Source organism: Drosophila virilis, chromosome 3 (assembly GCF_030788295.1).
Source record: "Drosophila virilis strain 15010-1051.87 chromosome 3, Dvir_AGI_RSII-ME, whole genome shotgun sequence".
NCBI lineage: Eukaryota > Metazoa > Arthropoda > Insecta > Diptera > Drosophilidae > Drosophila > Drosophila virilis.
Genome location: NC_091545.1, coordinates 10847078 through 10865836, shown reverse-complemented (window position 1 = coordinate 10865836; position 18759 = coordinate 10847078). Strand labels below are relative to the sequence as shown.

The following is an 18759-nucleotide window of genomic DNA, read 5'->3' as shown; positions in this document are numbered from 1 at the left end:
AATAAATACTTTGGTTTTATAATCGAGTTACAGACAGCGCCTGGCGCCTAAATTGGAGCTGTCATTGCTGAGCAGCCCAGAAAAAGTATAGCTATAGACATATGCATATGTGTTGGGTTTCCAATAATACCAATATTCTATAAATAATGCTGTGGCTTGGGCTCGTCATGGTTTCGGTTTCGTCGATCAAATCAAATCGAATCGACGCGACGCGACGCGAGCAATTTTTGGGCAATTTTCATAAATTTCAACACGAACAAGCTGGAGGCTTAATTTGAAATTAATTGTGCTGAAAATGTATACAGCTTGGCTGTGACGCTTGTAGAGTCCAAAGGAATGATTATTCCAATTTGTTTGGCCAAAAGTAACAGCTGAAATTGGCCAACAGAGCAGCTGGCTTATCGACAGGCCACAAGTCGGGACAACCCACTCAATGGGCTGCGATTAGACACGGGCGCAGCCCACCAAATACCCAATACCCAACATCCAACTCCCACTGTCCAAGTGGCCAGTTTCCCAGTTGCCAGTTGCCAGTTGCTAAGCACCCGCTGCGTGCAACTAGCGAGCGCCAGCGCCAGATCCAGATCTAGTCGCCGCTCCAGCTACAGCTCCAGCTTTAGGCTCAGCTCTGGCTCTAGCTCATTAATAAGCGCCGTCTTTAGCAAACGTTGGCAACAAGCACTTGAAGCACTTGTAAAATGCAACATTTGTTTGAGCGATAAAATCACCTACAATAAATTCACAATGAACATACCAAAAGCCGCATAAAATGCAAAAGACGTCGACTCCCCCCTTCTACTTGCCACCAATGGACGCACGCCACACGCCCCACGACGACGATCGAGATACAGATACAGATACAGATACAATGGCCGAGTGCTATCTGTGAGTATGCGATGCATTCATTCTATGCTGCCTGCCGCTGCCTGCCGGGGCTTTCCAATGGAAATGCGCTGGAAAAGCGGGCCGACAAAGCCAAATGCCGCTGCCAAAGCCAAGCAGCTTGGCCCGGCTTATAAACGAGCGACCACCGCTGCAAAGACTTCAGCGAACGCGACAAAATAAAAAATAGAGTTGTACGACGACCACCTGCAGACCCGGGTCCACGGCAGCTCCACAGACCATGCTCCATGGCATTTGTCGTCTATGGCGCTGCGTAGCACTTGCTCCGGCTCCTGCTCCAGCTGCTGCTGCCTATGTTCCATTCAAATGTCGTCGAGCGCGCCTAAAATATGCAAAGCTCTTTGAATATCTTGTAAGCGAAGCACTGACCCCCAGCCAAACAGGCAGCCAGGCAGCCAAAGATCTACAAACTTGGGCCACTTCACTTGCTCCAGTTGTCAACTGAAGCTGCCCATTTTGAGAGAGTAGGCATTACAAGCCGACTTTGCGTGTCTGTGTGGGCTGTTTGCCTCGTCTGTTTAAGCCAAAAGCTTTTCGGCCAGAATTGGGCTGACTGCACAATAGGTCTTAAATAATTTTACTAGGGCTTTAAATGTTCTGTGGTATTTCAAGAAGCGTTTGTTGAAATATTCATGCAGAAAAATCACAAGAAATGGAACTTATTATTAACCGTATATAGAAAACAGTTTGTCCCCGACTGTCTGACTTTCCTTCTAGATCAATTTGGCAGCTAAATCTGGCCACACTATTTTTGGCCAAAATTCATGTGAAAATAGCTTCATTCATTCATTCATTCACTCTTAAAGACATTTAGGAGAATTTATTTTATTTTAGTCGGAGTAAACCCGCTAGTTATGTTATAAATCTCTAAAAATCTTGTAAACTTGTATGCAATGCTTATATTAAGCTCAGTTTAAGGTTTTTTAGATTTCGTATAGAGAAATCACAAGACAATAATTCCATTTTTGTACCTCAATCTCTAAGAAACTCTAAAATCAGTATGCATAGTTAAAATTAAGTTCAATTTTTTTTCTTAAAAATAGACTTTTAATTAAGTTCAATTCTTACCTGTCAAAAATCGTTCCTGTTTTAGATTTTTATATAATCCCTCGTCGTTTTAAATATTCAAATACTGCTTTTCGGTGTCCTTTAGTTACTTTAAGCTGAAATCAAGTCTACTTACGCTTATGTTAAGCATTATTGTATGGAGAAAATCATATTGGGCTTGAGAAAGTTCAAATTTACACAAATATATATTTGTATCCGTATCCAGGTCTGATTTTGCTTGTTAATATTATTGTAAGTTATATATAAGGTTATCATAGTTGCAATTAAATAAATGAAAATAGTATATGTATATGTTTGTATGGTATAATAGCCCATGCCCAGATCGAATTTGCCTTATCATATATTCTTATTCAGATATAAATGTTCATATTTAGAATTTTGGTAAGAAAATAGTATGTGCAGATGTCATAAGCTGTAATTCTTTTGTATATATAAATAATAATATGAATATAGTAAATGTATTTCAAAATTTCAATAGGAGAAAGCTTTTGTTTATATGTATATAAATATATATGTAAAAGATAAATGAATTATGAACTTACCCCGCATTCCTCCTCCTTTTTTGATGTGTGTTTCATGCACTTACCTTATAAATCCAATCCTTACGAATAGTTATGATAATATTTCCATAGGAATAATCCTTTTTGTTTGAATGTATATATTGATGATAAGTGTAGATTTAATATTTGTATCCATATCCAGTTCTGAGTTTGCTTATTATTGTTATTGTTATTTATATAAAAATGATCGTATTTGCAATTGCATAATATGTGTATGGTATTTAGATGCAGATATTATTTAGAATTTAATAAATGAAGATAGTAGATGTTATATATATAGTTTAATAGCCCATGCCCAGTTCGAAGTATTCATATATTCTTATTCATATATAAGTGACCATATTGAGAATTTATATAAGTAAATAGTATATGCAGATGATTTAAGGTAAAATTCTTATGTATATATAAATAATATATGTTTTATGTACTTACCCCGCATCCTATCCTTCGTTTTTGATATGAGTTGAATGTACTTACCCCATATTCCATCCTTACGAATATTTAATTTATTTCCATATTTCAAATGAAGAAAGTCTTGTTCCAATTTATATATTAATAATTAATGTAATATTCGTATCTGTATCCATTTCTGATTATGCTTTCCAAATATTCTCTTTTATATATAAATTATGATTTTAACTATTTATGCACTTATTCCAATATCACATCCAAACAATTTATTAATTTATTTCCATATTCAATTTTGAGGAAGAGCAGTTTTGTATGCACAAATAACTGAAAACCACAGAAATTGAATGGATATAAGAGTAAGAGCAGGCGAAAGATTAATTAAATAAATAATGAAAAAAAATATGAGAAAGCGAGAAAGAAACAGTCTTAGTAAGAGCTGATAGCATATGAACCAAAGGCTGAAAACCTGCCAGCCCAACATGAATCAAAATATATTTGCAAGGCAACGAACAGTTCAATTGATTTGCAGACAGATATATATACAAATACATACATACGTACATCTACTACATTTACATGTTAATTGATATCTAATTGTTAATCGCCACACTGTTTGGTTTTCATTTCCTGGACTCCTAGTGTAATCGACCCCACTGACTAGGCCACACCCACACACAGTTACACTCAGTTACACTCAGTTACACACAGCTACATGGAGCTACACCTCGACCCCGGGCCTGTCGGGACACATGTAGCTCCGATATTAATAGCGCGTATTACCAGTTGTCATTTGAGCCAAAGTCAGCTGTCTGGGATTGCAATGAGACAATTTCCCAATTGCGGGAGTGTCGTGTCGAGGGCCCGGCAGCGTTTGGCGGCAAATGCGAGTAAATTGAATCAACAGCTCGACCCCCGCACAGCTGCCGCCCCTCCCTCGGGGGCAACTAGCTGTTGCAGTTGCAGTTCAATTGAAAGAGAATGCTGCGTGTCGATTGCATGTTCCGCAAACTAATCGAACGAATCGATCAAATTCTCAGCACGCAAGTGCAGCCCAAGAAAGCGAGGGACGTCGGGCAGTGTGTGAGAATGGGAGGGGGAGGAAGGCAGGTTGGGGGAGCGCTGGGGCTGTGGTTACTATTTCCATCTGCGATCTGCAGCGGTAACTGGGCAAACGTAACGCCCGCTGCTGGAATTCAATTATGACAACTGGGCTCACGCTGAATGCTGCTGCGAGGCAATAAACAAATGTACAGACAACAAACGTACGTAATATTTAATAATAAAGCCAGCAAAAACAAAAACAGCAATAACGATTGTCAACGCTGCAACCGAATTAGATATACCCTGTACCCTTGTTGCAACAATATATAATATATATAGAAAGACAGACAGGCAGCTAGATTAACATGCAGGCGAAGAGGGCTATATCGACTCTTATATAGTTGCAGATCAAGAATACATATAGTTAATAGGCTTGGAGCTACCTCCATCAACCTGCTACTTGCATTTGCATACAGCCAAAATACCCTCATTTATTCACTTTCAATGTGTACAGGGTATAACCACAGCAACAAATGCGCTTTGTCCATTTGCTGTCTGCGCATGCGCAGCTTCAGCTGCAGCTCAGCCAACGGGAGTTGTAGCAGGTTTCTTTGTTGTTGTTGCCGTTGCGGGGGCGGCACAACAACAGCAACAACAACAGCAACAACAACAACGACAACAACAACCATAACAAAAACGTTTGCCCAGCCTAACAACAGTAAAACTTATTTATGTCTCTGGTCAAATTTGCGCCGCTATTTTGGTACTTATTTGACAGAGCGCCGTTTTGTACAGACCCAAAAGAGCTGGCTCAGATTTCCAGCCAGATCCGGAGCTCGTGCTCGTGCCCGTGCCCGTGCCCGTGCTGGAGCCCCTATCCCGCCACTGCCTCTGCCCCGATCGCTGCCCCTGCCCATGGGCCAGTCTGTGATTCGTTTCAGCGCTTGTCTTTTGTTTGGCCGCGCCAAAAGGTTTACGACCTGTTAATGTCCAGCCTAGGCAAACAGGCCATTTGGCCATTTGGCCACCGTGCCCAACGTGGCCAGCAGCTACTCCAGAGTTCCACATATGTGTGTGTGTGTGTGTGTGTGTGTGTGTGTGTGTCCAGCGCTGCTGTTGATACGCAATTTGGCGCACATTTTGTTTATATTATTAAATAAATTTCATGTTATGTTTATGGCACAGACAACTTTTAGTTTATTGTTGCTATTGTTGCTGTTGTTGTGGACCTGCGGGCAGAGCGTGTGCTAAATAAATTGTTGCCCAGACTTTTGTTGGACACTGTGTGTGAGTGTACATATGGACATGCCTTTTAACGGCTTCTATTTGACCAAATTATGCTGTTCATATTTTATTTAATAATCTTTTTTTATGAGTTTTGCAGTTGCTGCTTTTATTTTATTTTAATTTTTGGTTTTTAATTCCAAAAATGATTTATGTAAATAAAAATGAAGTGAAATTAGTGTATTTTAGGTAATTTTTTTTTTTATATTATATACTGGTTTCCAAATCGTAAATCCCATTATTTGGTAATGAAAATTTGGAAATCTTTTGGGGAATAACTTGTTGCCCAACTAAAGCAGCCAAACATATTTGGTAGTAACAAATATTTGAACAGAAATCCATTTTAGCCCGCTTCTTGTATATGAAAATATTTAGAACGTGCAATATTTTCAGTACAACGGGCAATTGAATGTTGAATAGAGATAAGCATATCAATTACATTTAGAAAACATGTGACAAATTCAGGTATTAATATGTTTGGGAGAATGTGGATCAAGAATAGTTATTACCCCCAGCAGGAGCTGCATTTGCAGTTGGTAGAAGGTTCAGGGTATCCCCTAGTCAGACACGCCCGACTGGAGCACCCTTACTTGTTTCGTTCAATAAATGTGTTAATTAGTTGCGCCACCCAGTTCAAGGCATATGCTCACCTTTGCCCATTGATTTGGGCTAAGTCAAGGCTGAATTTTAGTTTTGTTTATAAATTGTGGTTGGTTATTTGAATACTCGACTTTGAATGAGTGCGTATTAGAATTAGATTGGATTAACATTTGCATTGTCATAGGGGCACATTCGAACTAGCTCCGTCGAACGCCCGCCCTCCCGCCTTGGGCTGTGCCAATTGAGGTCTCTGTGCGTTGAGGCCCATTATCATATCGTAGACATGGAACAGTCCATGACGACGACTGTGAGCCCACATGAGCGCACGTGCACTTAATTTATTTCAATAAAAACATAATTTCCAGCCTATTATCCACACTCAGACACTCGCACGCACAGCCATAGAATGCGGCTCCAATTAAGCTGGGCCAACGGCAATTTTGTGAGTTCGATTCTGAACATTCCCATTGAATCGAATTCTTGCGGCGCGTTAATCGCACCGAAAATGATGTGGGCCTTCGCGTTCGGTTAGAGTCTTGGCTCGATAATACTCATACTCGTACAATAAATCTCGTATTACACTGTGCATATGAATGCGGCTTGTATTAAATTTCGAAAAGTGTTAAAAATGGAACCCAAATCAATGCAACCAAATGCGCCATAAAACTGTCACAGACGCTTAAAAAAAACAAAACAAGCAACAGTTTTTAAATTGAGAGTACTCGACTGGCAGATACCCTGTAAATCGAGTGGAGATTAACATCGGGTGAACTATATTAAATATTTATCTACTCAATTCGTAGATCTGTTAAAAAATCATTTTAATATATCAAGCAAACAGGATTAACCTCTCATGATATACAAGAATATATATTTATAATATCAGGTTACCCACTTCTGAGTTGACAGAAAGACCAACATGGCCAAATCCACCCAACTTGTCGATCAGATTAAAATTGAATATATATATCTTAACAAATCGCATTTGTCTGCTTGAAAAAACCCAGTTATTTAAACGATATTTGCCGATCTCAAGAAAATGGTGCAAAAATATTGATTTAATACTACGCTCACAGAAAACCATCATGCCCCTTAGCGACTTTCATATTAGGGTATAAAAAGAAACGCAAAACATAAAACATATTGGTCAAAGCAGCCACAGACGTCGGTGACCCCGACAACTCCATCTGCCCAAAGACATTCTCCAAGCCAAACGCGACGTGACTTTCAGTCTCTTTCTTTTGAAAGTTCTGCCGCCTGGGAAAATGGAAAAAGAGTGCCAACTCGAGTGGGTAATGCGATACACTCCACAGTCTACAGTCAACAGTCAACAGTCTACGGTCTGCAGTCAACAGGCCGCATTGGATTTGGTTATGGACAAACCTGACACTCCATATAGTATGTGCACACATAAGTCCACCACAAGTTCCACTGCCAGCTACAAGTGCGTCTTCTTGTTGTTGTTGGTGTTGGTGTTGTGACTCTTGTTGTTGTTGCCATGAATTACATTTCTTATCAAGTGAAATATGATGGCACCATAAAGTGAACGCATTTCCTGTCGCAACGTTTGGTATTTGTTTAGCTCAGAGCTCAAGCCTCAAGACGTACTTGTTGCTTCTTTTTTTTTTTTCTTAGTCTTGGTCTTTATCGGTTTATCACTCCACGATGACCTAATGTGCGCCAATATTTGCTCTGTTTAATTAAGGCCCAACGCAGGGCTACCGATAAGCACCGACTACGCCGGACTGCCCTGAAGTGAACCCAAAAAAAAAAAATAAGGGAGCCACTCGCTGATAATATTTTTGTGATGGAAAATTGTTTTACGTAATGCTGGAAAATTTCCATCAAACGGACAGCTCCGGCGAGTCGCGCCCACACAGCAATTGAATGGGAAATAAAAGACACACAAATTCCGGGAATGCATACGTGGCCAGGAGTGCGGCTCGGACAAGTGTTTTGCATTTAAATTGAAATAATTAAATGCCCTCTGATAATCGCCTCCATCCTGTGCGACAACAGAACTCAAACCTCAATCTCGGCAGGCAACGAACCCGACTGCATGCTGATCCCCAAACCGAGAACACCCCCTTCTTCAAATACCAAACAACAATAATGCCAGCCCCTGTGCTGCACTTGTTTCTACGAAAATAAATTGATGACCTTTTTTTCTGTATACCCTTGCAGCGGGTACTACCATTTTGTCACAGAGTGTGCAGCGGAATATGGAGTATATATATGCTTGTTCAATATGCATCTATTGTCTAGGCAAGTCTCTTAGTTTATCTTTTAGATAGGTTCGCCTTTCTGGGACAGGCAGTACATATATTGCAGTCGCTCGGATCGAGCTACTATATACAAACCATAGAACGAAAATAGAAAGATATTAAGATATTAGTTTTTGGTTTTTCCTGATGTCTTGACCAACTTGACATATAAGGCTCTGTTGTAAGAATCGGTTGAAAAATGAAACGTTCTCTTTTCTTCCCATTATCTTGAGCAGAATCAGAAATTGGGAATCTAACATATCTACAAACCCATATAAAATCGTATTATTATATAGCTTGGTTCTTATAGCAGAAATTAGAACTACAGAGTATTAAAACTCCGACGTGGTTTCTTTCCATAATTATTTTCTTAAAATTCCTGAATCTTAACGCACACAAAACTCATTAATATGCTCGGGGGCTAGCGGCTTATGTTTTACGTCCGATAAAAATGATGGTCTTTTGGGTCTGGAGATGAGCGCATTATGCGGTTTGTTTTTCTTCGGGTCTTCGATTCACGATTAATGTATGCGGCTGCGTGTGTGCCACGCCCATGTGTATGTGCAACGAAATGAGCCACGAAATTTAACAAATCTGAGACTCATTAATTTGAACACTTGTTTGCCCGGCTGCGCCCGGGGCATGCAACCGAGCGAGCGAACAGGAGCAGCAGACGCAGCGACAGGCAAATTGAGTCGCTGCACACACAAATTGTCCTTGGTAATTTGTCGCTGAGTCCTGGCAACTTAACGCTTATTAAAGCAGGAATTCTCGAACGTGCGTAATGCGAAACCAACTGAAAAACTGTCGGCCAAAATCAAAGATCACAGTTCCAGGAATGTCAACAGAGATTAACACACGATGCACACGTGCAACGCGTTCGGGCTCAAGTGGAGGCCACATAGCTGCTCGGAGATAGCTACAACCAGAGATAGAGAGAGATAGAGACAGCGACCCCTTCCCAGTTGGCATCATCCGACTACCTGCCCGGGCGACTGTCTCACCAGTTTCACACCAAAACAAACAGGACAACGCAAAGTGGGAAACATTGACGATAGAAACGAACACAAACACAAACACAACGCTCCAAGGGGCGATAGAGCCAGCGAGGGTAGCTTCAAAACTAGCTGGAAGCCATAGACTATTTGAGAGTAGCCCACTTTTCAGTTCAACTTTCATTTTATTCCCTGAACCCATTAAAAACCACCTGCATTTAGTGTTGGTAGAAAAAGGTTCAAGGTATCTCCTAGTCGCCCACTCCCGAGAGTAATATTTCCTTGATTTATTTTGAAATCTGGTATCTACCAGAAGAGTTTACTTTCGTCTTATATTTTTCTTGTTGAAAGGCTGAGCTCCAAAATATGCTTCTGTCTCATATATAACTTATTGCCATATCGAACGGCAACGCCGATATTTACCTGTGCTGCAGAGTTTTCTTCGAGCAACCCTCGTTGAGGTTTTGCTAGATAATTAACCAGCGGCAGCCTGGACCTGGACCTGGGTTTGGGCCTGGGAGCAAGTGCCCATGAGTAAATTGTCGAGTCATCAGCGACGGCAGGAGATAAGATAAGGTCGTAATGGTGGTCCTGCAGCGGCATCTACTCCTGCTCCTGCTCCTGGGCCCGGGCTCGGGCTCAAAGACAAATGTATATTTGCTGAAGATTGCGAGTGCGAGTCCGAGTCGAAATTATCGCCAGGCAGCGGCAACTGATAAGCATGCCAGACAAATTACACACGGCCGAGTCTGAGGCTGGTTAACAAGGAGAGAAATGATAAACGACTCGCTGAATGAGGCGGAAATAGAGGGGCGTGGCTGTGTGCAGTGAATTGAGCCGGTGCGCTGATTGCGCATCTTTCACCTGTGACAATATTGCGGCCAAGCGGTAAAAATATGTAAATTATGTGCGGCCCGATGGCCGCCCCGAGGCGCAGGCATGCCCCAATCTGCCCAGGGAGCGAGCACAAAAGGATGCCCGGGCCATTCGACCGTGCCAATTTCCATTTGGGTGAAATTGCGCGCGGCTGCCCAAATAAATTACGCACATGATTAATAAAATGCGCCGACCAGGAGTGGGGCAGCAGGCAGCGGGCAGGGGGCAGGGGGGGGCAGCGGGGCAGCGAGGCAGACTTCAATTTGGGCCAAAATATTTTTATCGCCGCGCATGAGCAGCATCTGCAACTTGGAGGCAGCAACAGCAACAGCAGCAACAGCAGCCGCAGCAACAGCTACCGCGCATTCTCATAAATTAAACGCCAAGTTATTTGAATTCCTGTACGGGCTGGTCACCCTTTGGTGGCTGCCACTTTCAGCCCGTTTCTGTTGTTGCTTTTGTCAAATGAATTTTGCAGCTGCCGCACATACAAAATTGCTGGGAGCCGCTTGGGGGCAGGAAGACACTGATTTGGATCCTGTAATTCGTATTTGTCCATTTCGCGTCTTTGGCAATTTTTCCACGCTGCTCAATTATCGTGTTTCATGTTTGCATTCCTCTTGGGCTTCTGTCGCGCCTCGTTCTGTTGCCTTTGTTCTGGCTGCCTGACTGCCTGGTTGCCTGGTTGCCTGGTGTTGGTGGCAGCCACATTTCCTGTCCAGAACACTTTTCGATTTCACCATGGACAGCGGCAACAGTCGCAGCAGCAGCTACTCCCAGTAGCCAATGGGCCACTGAATGCGCTGCGGCTGCGCTTTGTTAAGCTTTTAGAGAACTTGCAGATTGCTTGGGCCAAAGGTGACTGCAGCCACAACGACTCACGAATGATCTACTTATTTATAGATACTCCACTATTTGATGATTAGTTTTAGTTGCAAGCCAAGTTGATTTACTAGCTTGCTTCTATCTATTGTCACTCTTCTCTGTCAACATTACGCTTTGAAGCGTTCTTTAAATCATTGAACTTAACTTGAACTAATGAGAATCGTATAGAAAGGCGATGTTTGAGAAAGTGAACCAGATCAGCGCGCACTCTACCTAAATAGCTTTTTATGCAATTAAGCTTTCAAAGCTTTAATATATATATTATAATGTTTCATATAAATTTATGTTTCTTGCGAACTTAATGCTCAGTTCGCCTAAACGATTGAAGTAAGTAAATGTTACGAGTTCGAGCCCTTGACTCAGCTTATACTAAAGTGAGCTTATCTCTCTCTCTCTCTCTCTTTTTCTTTTTTAACTCTATTTCTCGGTCTTACTCTCGCTCCTTCTCTCTTTGGAATTGTGTAAGTTGTTGTATATCCTAGCCACAATCATACATGCGGCTCATTAATATACACTTACAGCCAATTTAGAATCAGCTTTGGGCGCACTTCGCTCAGCTGCAATCAGAGCTGCCAATGGCCAAAAGCCAATTCGGGCTAATAGACGTGCCACAAGAGGCACTCAAGGTGCAACACGAGCAACAACCAAATCACTCGCCTGCGGGGCAGGGTATAGCCACAGTCGGGCAAGTCAAAGTCGCAGCCACCGAGTGGTGCCGTGCAACATTTTGTTGCAATTGTAAATTACCGTCTTTGCAACATTTTTGCGCATTTAGTCGCGCTTCGAGTGTTGCCGACACAGCTGCCACAAACAGCAACAGCAGCCGCTTCGTGTTCCCAATTACAATTCACTTTGCGTTCAGATGCTGCTGCAAGGACTCAAGCGCCTTTGCCTGCCACACTGCGTGGCATTTAATTTGCAGCTCCACGTTGTTGTTTTGGGTTTTTTCTTTTTTTTTGTTTTGGGTTCAGTGGGTTGTCAGTTGTTTGGGGCTCGATTGGCGGTACTTAAGTGTAATTACGCGATGCCACGACGCAGGCGCTGCGCTTGCCCCTTCGACGGAGCAGCTTCGACCTCTTTAGCGACATGAACTCTTCGTGCCACAACTGGAAGGCTGAGCTCAGTTGGGGCAGCATGTAACCTGATTTGGGCTGAAATCAGGCGCAGATCGTTTGCTTTCTTGCGCAGGACATAAAACGTATAGAACTGGCAAATGAACGCATTTTTATGCCCCTGTTGCGGGTATATTCATTTTGGCGAGAAGCTTGCAACGCAAAAATTGAGACTTAAGGGCAAAAATAGATATGTGTATTTAGATGTAGAAAAAACATCTACTAGATCGAAAACATTCAGATTGAAGCGCTATATCTTATAGATATTAAGGGAATAATTGATGGAAAGTATAGTCCTTTTCTTCTTTATGTTCTGTTAAATATCTTGACTAAAGTTGACACTTAAGATTCTTATTAAGCTCCCAAAGTGAACACAATTTTATCAACATCGCACGGCTATATCATATAGATCTACAGGAAGAACCGATCTAGAAATAAGTTTGTCTCCTACTTTCAACATTCTCAAAAAATTCTCCACTAAAAATCTAACTAATATATCATGAGGTCATAAATAGTGATCTGCAAAGGCAGTCTAATCTATTCGATTCTATTCAATTTCTTTTTAAGGGTATTCTAGTGCAGTATTGAAATGTAGCATGGCAAACATTTAACGAGCGCTTAATTTGATGTGTGCTACAGCGCTGATGGGGATTAGGCACGAGAGGCAAGGCCAAGCGGCAGCAACTGCGCTCAATTTGGGCTAGAAGAAGTGCAGAAGCTGCCGCCAATTCAGCTGCAACGAGGACGGCAACGGCTACCGTCTGGCCGGTATGTCAGTTGCTTGAGCCGTAATTAGGCTACTTGCAGATGTGCCACAAGCTGGCGCAGCTGTTGTGCCGCAAAAATTGTTAACACATTGCTGTCACTGCGACTGCAACTGCAACAGAGGCAGCAACAGAGGCAGCGGCAGCAACTGTTGCTGGCGTCTTATCGTTGCTGACGTGCCGTTTAATTGAAATTCGCGGCAGACAAAAAGTAGGCGGCTTCTCGATTGGCTGTGGGAAATGGAGCCCCATGGCCTGGAATTGTTGCAGCTGCCAATTGGCGAACCACCCGCAACCAGAGCAGAGCCCAACTAGTTGCAGTTGTTCGATAATTGCAGTTGCCGCTGTTGTCGTCGTTGTTGCTGTTGTTGTTATTGTTGTTGTTGTTGTTGGCGTAAAAATGCTAATTAAAGTTGCTCGTTGCCCGTTGTTGTTGTTGCTGTTGCTGTAAGCTGTGAGTTGTTGCTGCCGCCGTTGCAAAGGGTCGCACCAGAAAGATTAACGAGCCAAAGAAATCGTAAAGAAATGAACAGCCACAAAAAATGCAAATCGTTCGCTGATGAATTAACAAAAGCGAAAATCGTGACTTATGTTTTTTGGCAGCTGCCTGTCGCAAGCGGCGCAAACGAACCAAAAGCCAACTGTCCAGCTGCAATACCCAGCAATATGACACGAAATGGGGCATACCCAAAATGTAGAATCATGAAAATATCAGTTATAAGAGCAAAAGCTCTTTGCGCGCAATTGTCACATGTAAATTAAGCTCTTCCTTTGCGCTCTCGACAGCTGCTCTCTGACGCCTTCCAGGCTAGCTCTCTCCCTCTCCCCCTCAGTCTAGTTTTAGCTCCGCGCTAATAAATGACGCAGCCTTTTCTCGCTTGTTATTGCCGCACACCTGCAAGTAGCGACAGCGACGGCAACGACGACTGCGACTGCGACTGCGCAGCTGGCCCCGGGCTGTAACAGAGGCCGAAGCTTCCGCCAGATAAAGCTTATTGAGGCGCTCATTAACGGCGCAGCAGCAGAAATTTCAAATTTTGATTGCCTGCTTGTGATTATGATTGGCTGTTACTTGCAGAGGGCAGGGGTAAGTGAGGGCGAGGGCGAGGGCGAGGATTTGTTGTTGCCAGCTGCAACAACTAGTATTGCTTTTGCTCCCGCACGTTTTTCACGTTGAACTTCACTGAACTTGCAACTTGGAAGTTTCAACGATGTTGTTGCTGTTGTTGTTGTTGTTGTTGTTGTTGTTATTGCTGCTCCGAAACCTTTTCAGTTTTCTAGTCGTGATTTGAGTGTCGTGCGACTTTTTTAAGCACTCGTACTTACGCCTGAACTTTGTGCAGTCATTTAATTTTGCTTTCAGCTGTTAACTGTACGCTGTAAGCTGGAACTTGAGTCGGCGTTGTTGCTGTTGTTGTTGTTGTTGCTGTTGCTGGAACTGCGGCTGGAAGACGCCAGCGCCATTGGCAACATTTTTAACGTGCTTGCTGTTGTTGTTGTTGTTGTTGCTGTTGTTGCTTTGCTTTGTGAAATTTTCAGCTCTTTTCGAGTGGAATTTTAATGCTTTCGCACACCTGCACACACAACGGTAAAGTACCCTCGTTTTTGGGCTGCCAACTACAAAAGTTTCAAGCTTTCGTGCTGTTTGCTTTTTGGCTGGCGAAATGCTTGTGACCCGCTTTGACACACACACACACACACACACACACACACACACATGGTGTATACGTGAGTGCGCCAACTAATTGCAGTTGATTTTATGTAATGCTCTGCCTCTTGCTTTGTCACTTAATCAGAGACAAGAAATAACTGTTATCATAAAGGAGAGTTACAGCTGGAGGCACCCTGTTAACTGTTTGCATAAATGGCTTCTAATTGGATTAGAGCTAATCTAATAGGAAAAGGACAGAACCTGACATATAAGCATATTAAATGAAGTTTTGATGTCTCTTTGACTTGTTAAGGAACATTTTAAATATTTTCACATCGAAAATAATCCTTTACCTTATTTAATGCCATATCAGCATTGTTTCCGGCACAAACCTCAACTCCTGATGCGATGCTCATAAAACAAACATTACGTGTGCTATCTTTTGTGTTTTAGGTCTTATATCTACAGGGTATGTGTACATGTGTTTGTTTGTTTGTATTCACCGGCAGTGCAGTAAAATGCACTTTGCCTAATTAAAACGCACAGCAAATGCATTAAGCGAGTTCCGTACCAAAAGACCTCGAAGAGGTCGAAATGCGATTTTCAATGTGAGACTCTGGGACTGTGGGACAATCACAACATGGCCACAACAACAACAACAACAACAAAGGTGGCCACTAATAAAAACTACCTGTGCCACGCTGAAAAAAAAAGATGAGCAATGAAATCCTTTCGAATAGCAGCCACAACAACAATATTGTTAATGGCCGATGACTCAACTCCAAAAAAGAAAAAAAAAACAGGCAAGAGATGAAGAAATGAAATAAAGAAACACACACACACACACACTGTGAAAGACACCTGAGCTGAGCCGTCGCACACCTGAGAAACAAGAAATGCATGCAGGTGTCAATCGCCAGGCAGCCAAAGAATGGTCAGCAGCCGCAGTGGAAGAGGAAGCGGCAACAGGCAGCAGGCAGCATACCAAAACGGAGAGACCCAAAACTCGAATACCCAAAGTCAATGCCAAGTAAAAAGCGGGCGCATTACAAATTCACACCAAGTGGCACCCACCCGGTCTCGCTGCCCAGCCTAGCAGCAAGAAATGGTTAATCATTTAGGTATAAATCTCTGCTGCATCCTCTGCTGCTGCGGCTGCGGCTGCGACTGACAAATGTTGCCGCTGCCAAATGCCCCGTGGGGGCAGCCAAACACATTAACGAGCAGCGGCCAACGCGATCGCATTCAAATGAGCAGCTAGACAGCTGGACAGCGGGCAGGTGAGTCAGGAGGACGGGGTGGCGGTGGGGGCTTGCACTTGGAGCTGAACGCGCTGAATTCCTAGAATTGTGCGCGTCAATTGATTTACTCAGCTGCGTGGCATGGCGCAAGGCGAAGACGCAGGCGACGTGTCGGGTTGATAACTTTGAGATTTGTTATATTTGCTTCATCATCGCACAAACGAGGCTCAGAGCCAGACTCAAAGCAAGAGCCAGAGCTGGAGCTAAAGCTGGAGCTGGAGCTGGAGCCGTGGCCTAGACGATGATGACGATCATCAACTTGATCATCGTGAGCCGCACACATGTGCGCACATTAAAAAGCAAGTTTCTCAGGTGTTTAAAAGCGTTTAAAAAGAAAACCGACGCAGATGGAGATCCAAGATGAAGAGTGGCCCGGACAGAGAGGGGCGGGGTGTGCTGCGCCTAAAGAGCCAACAACGTCTGTCGTCTGGGGCCCGACAACAACAACAATAAACGCAGTCGCTGCCAAGAGCCAAGTTAAAAATACACGTACTTTTGCCTCTTGCCAAGAGCCAGTTAAAGCCATGATCATGATCTCGACCAAGCCATGAAAACTACAGACAAAGCGAAGCAGTGAGGGAGGGAGGTAGCAAGCGAGGGACGGACAGATGGCGACGCCAACAGCAACAACAACAACCACGACGACGACAACGACGCGCACATGAAGGTTGCCCAAGCCAAGCTGGAGATTTACTTAACGAAATCAAGAGGAAGCGCGTAGGATCGACTGTTAACCTAGCTGTCATACAGCATTGATTGCTGGCAGGCAGGCAAGAGAAGGGGTAGCGGGCTGGGAGGAGAGCAGTCGTGAAGCAGTTGGCTTGATTGCTGGCGATCGATTGGGCAAGGGGGCGGGCGGGGTGCTGGCGAGGGTGTTGCGCATACAGCAAATAGACAGAAACAAACCGAATCGAAGCGAACCAAAGCCGAACAGAACAGTCGGACGGACATGTTCGGCCATGTCCGAGTGACTCAGCGTATTCTGTTGACTCTTGTTGTTGTTGTTTTTTTCTTCTCTTCCAGCTAACGAGCGTTTGGAGCTTTGTGCACGTGTGTGTGTGTGTGCGTGTGTGTGTGTTATTTTGTGGGTTCCCAAATGTTAAGTGCCTGTTTTGATTGGTTTGAGCGATCGCTCTTTAGTCCCGCAGTTTGCAATATTATGGGCAATGATTGAGGGGGCAGCCAACAGTTGAGAAACTGATCATTAAATGAGTGAGAGGGGGGAGGGGGTGGGGGCAGGAGGAGCACAAAACGAACTTAACTAAGGTGTTGGCGAATATGGGAATCGAACATGCAAACGTTGAATTCAAGTCTGATCAATCACATTTTATAAAGAAGCTGTGAATACGAAAGTCGATAAGAATTGTCTTGATTAAATATATAGACTGCAGTTTGTTGACCCGCAACGTTGAATTACAACAAAAAAGGGCCACTTTTACCTTACTCTGATAGGCAGGTTTTCGAAATTCCAAATCTATTGTTAACATTCCTTGTAAAACCTCTAAATTTGTCGAATATGGGCTCATTTTTATGCTTGGTGGCATTTTGGGCATGGATTTGACCAACACAAATTAATTTTTTATTGATTCTTATACATATTTCACTTTTCATATAATGTATTGCACCTAAAATATTAATATCCTTTCAGGCATATCAATTTTTTGGATAAAACACACAGAAGTTATTCGAGAATCCTTTTTTATGGAAAGTGGAACTGAGAGAAGAGGAACAGCCAAACAACTGCGTATATTCAGGTAAGCTTCAATTCACAAATATATGTAAATATAAAGGTAACTCGACTACAGAGATATTGCCTAGACAGACCCTTTTTAAAAAAGTATACGCCATTTGCTCTAACTACTTGGCATTTGTGCTATAACCATTTGGGAATTACAAATGCATAACAACTTGATTTGCTGAATTGTTAGAAAACAGTATTCCCCAGTCGATTGCACAGCCATAATTTCTTACATTTACATTTGTGCTATAACCCTTTGGGAATTATAAATTAGTCTTTGAGTGTTTAAAAAATAGCTGCAGGAATATCGTCTTGACGTACTTTGAACGAAGACTCAATTACTATTCGGGAATTAGAAATGAGTATTTGAACTGAATGAAAGAAGTATTGAATTCCCTATTCGATTGCTCTGTTGCATTTACGTGTTCAGCTTTGGTTATTGCACTTCAGTCGAATGTAATGCCCGTCTAGCGTATCCAATTCTAATGTCTAATCTGTGAGGCTGCAAAACATCTGTTTGAGCCCTGGAAGAATGCACCTGTTGCGGCTTTTGTGCGCATTGTTTAGGCCAAATGCAAATATGAAAAGGTGTTGGGCGAGGCGTCAGCGGTGGGTTTTCTTTTTCTTTCGGGAACCCTTTCGATGAATCGAGCAAATGCTGGAAATTCCGCAATATGCAAACGTCTTTCAGGAAACCGATGAGCATCCAGAACAACAACAACAACAATAACAATGGCAACACACACGCATTAACAATGAGCTGCGAGTTTTAACACCTGTGTGCCAGAATGCACTTGCAGCCGGGAGACGCGACGGTGAAAATCTATACAAATATTTGACGTGACGAGAATAGAATTGAGAATTTGCATTTGTCGGCAAAAGAACAAAACAACAAGCAAAGCCGAGAGCAACAGGTAAGACTTCTTCTTCGTCTTCTTGTTTGTTGTTGTTGTTGTTGCTGCTGCAGCGGGGCAAATCATTAACACATTTATGCCTGGCAGATGACCAAACTCTGGCGGGGATTAGCAAAATGGTGCGAAAATGCGTCAAATTAAAAAAAATAAAATAAAAATAAAAATTGTTCAACGCGGCGGCAACAGTTGAAAGTCCGACCTGGCCATGGGCATGCCCATGCCATGGCAAATGGCCATTGCCATTGGAATGTGCACACATGTTGCTGCAACAACAGCTCGTGCTGGAATTTGCTGCCAAGTGGGCACGTTCGAGTGACAAATGTCAATTTGCATTCGATTCTTGGGGCCCACTGTGCAATTTGGCCGCTGTTCCTAATTGCAATTGCCATCCA

The 18759-nt window shown here is 42.9% G+C and overlaps 1 long non-coding RNA gene across 1 annotated transcript in view; it reads left to right on the top strand.

The window, feature by feature from the left end:
* The window catches only part of LOC138911144 (uncharacterized), a 93753-nt gene that overhangs the window by 31981 nt on the left and 43013 nt on the right, over positions 1-18759 (top strand). The window contains exon 3 of the long non-coding RNA XR_011416511.1: positions 17364-17469. This is a non-coding gene — a long non-coding RNA (uncharacterized lncRNA). The remainder of the gene's footprint in view (positions 1-17363; positions 17470-18759) is intronic.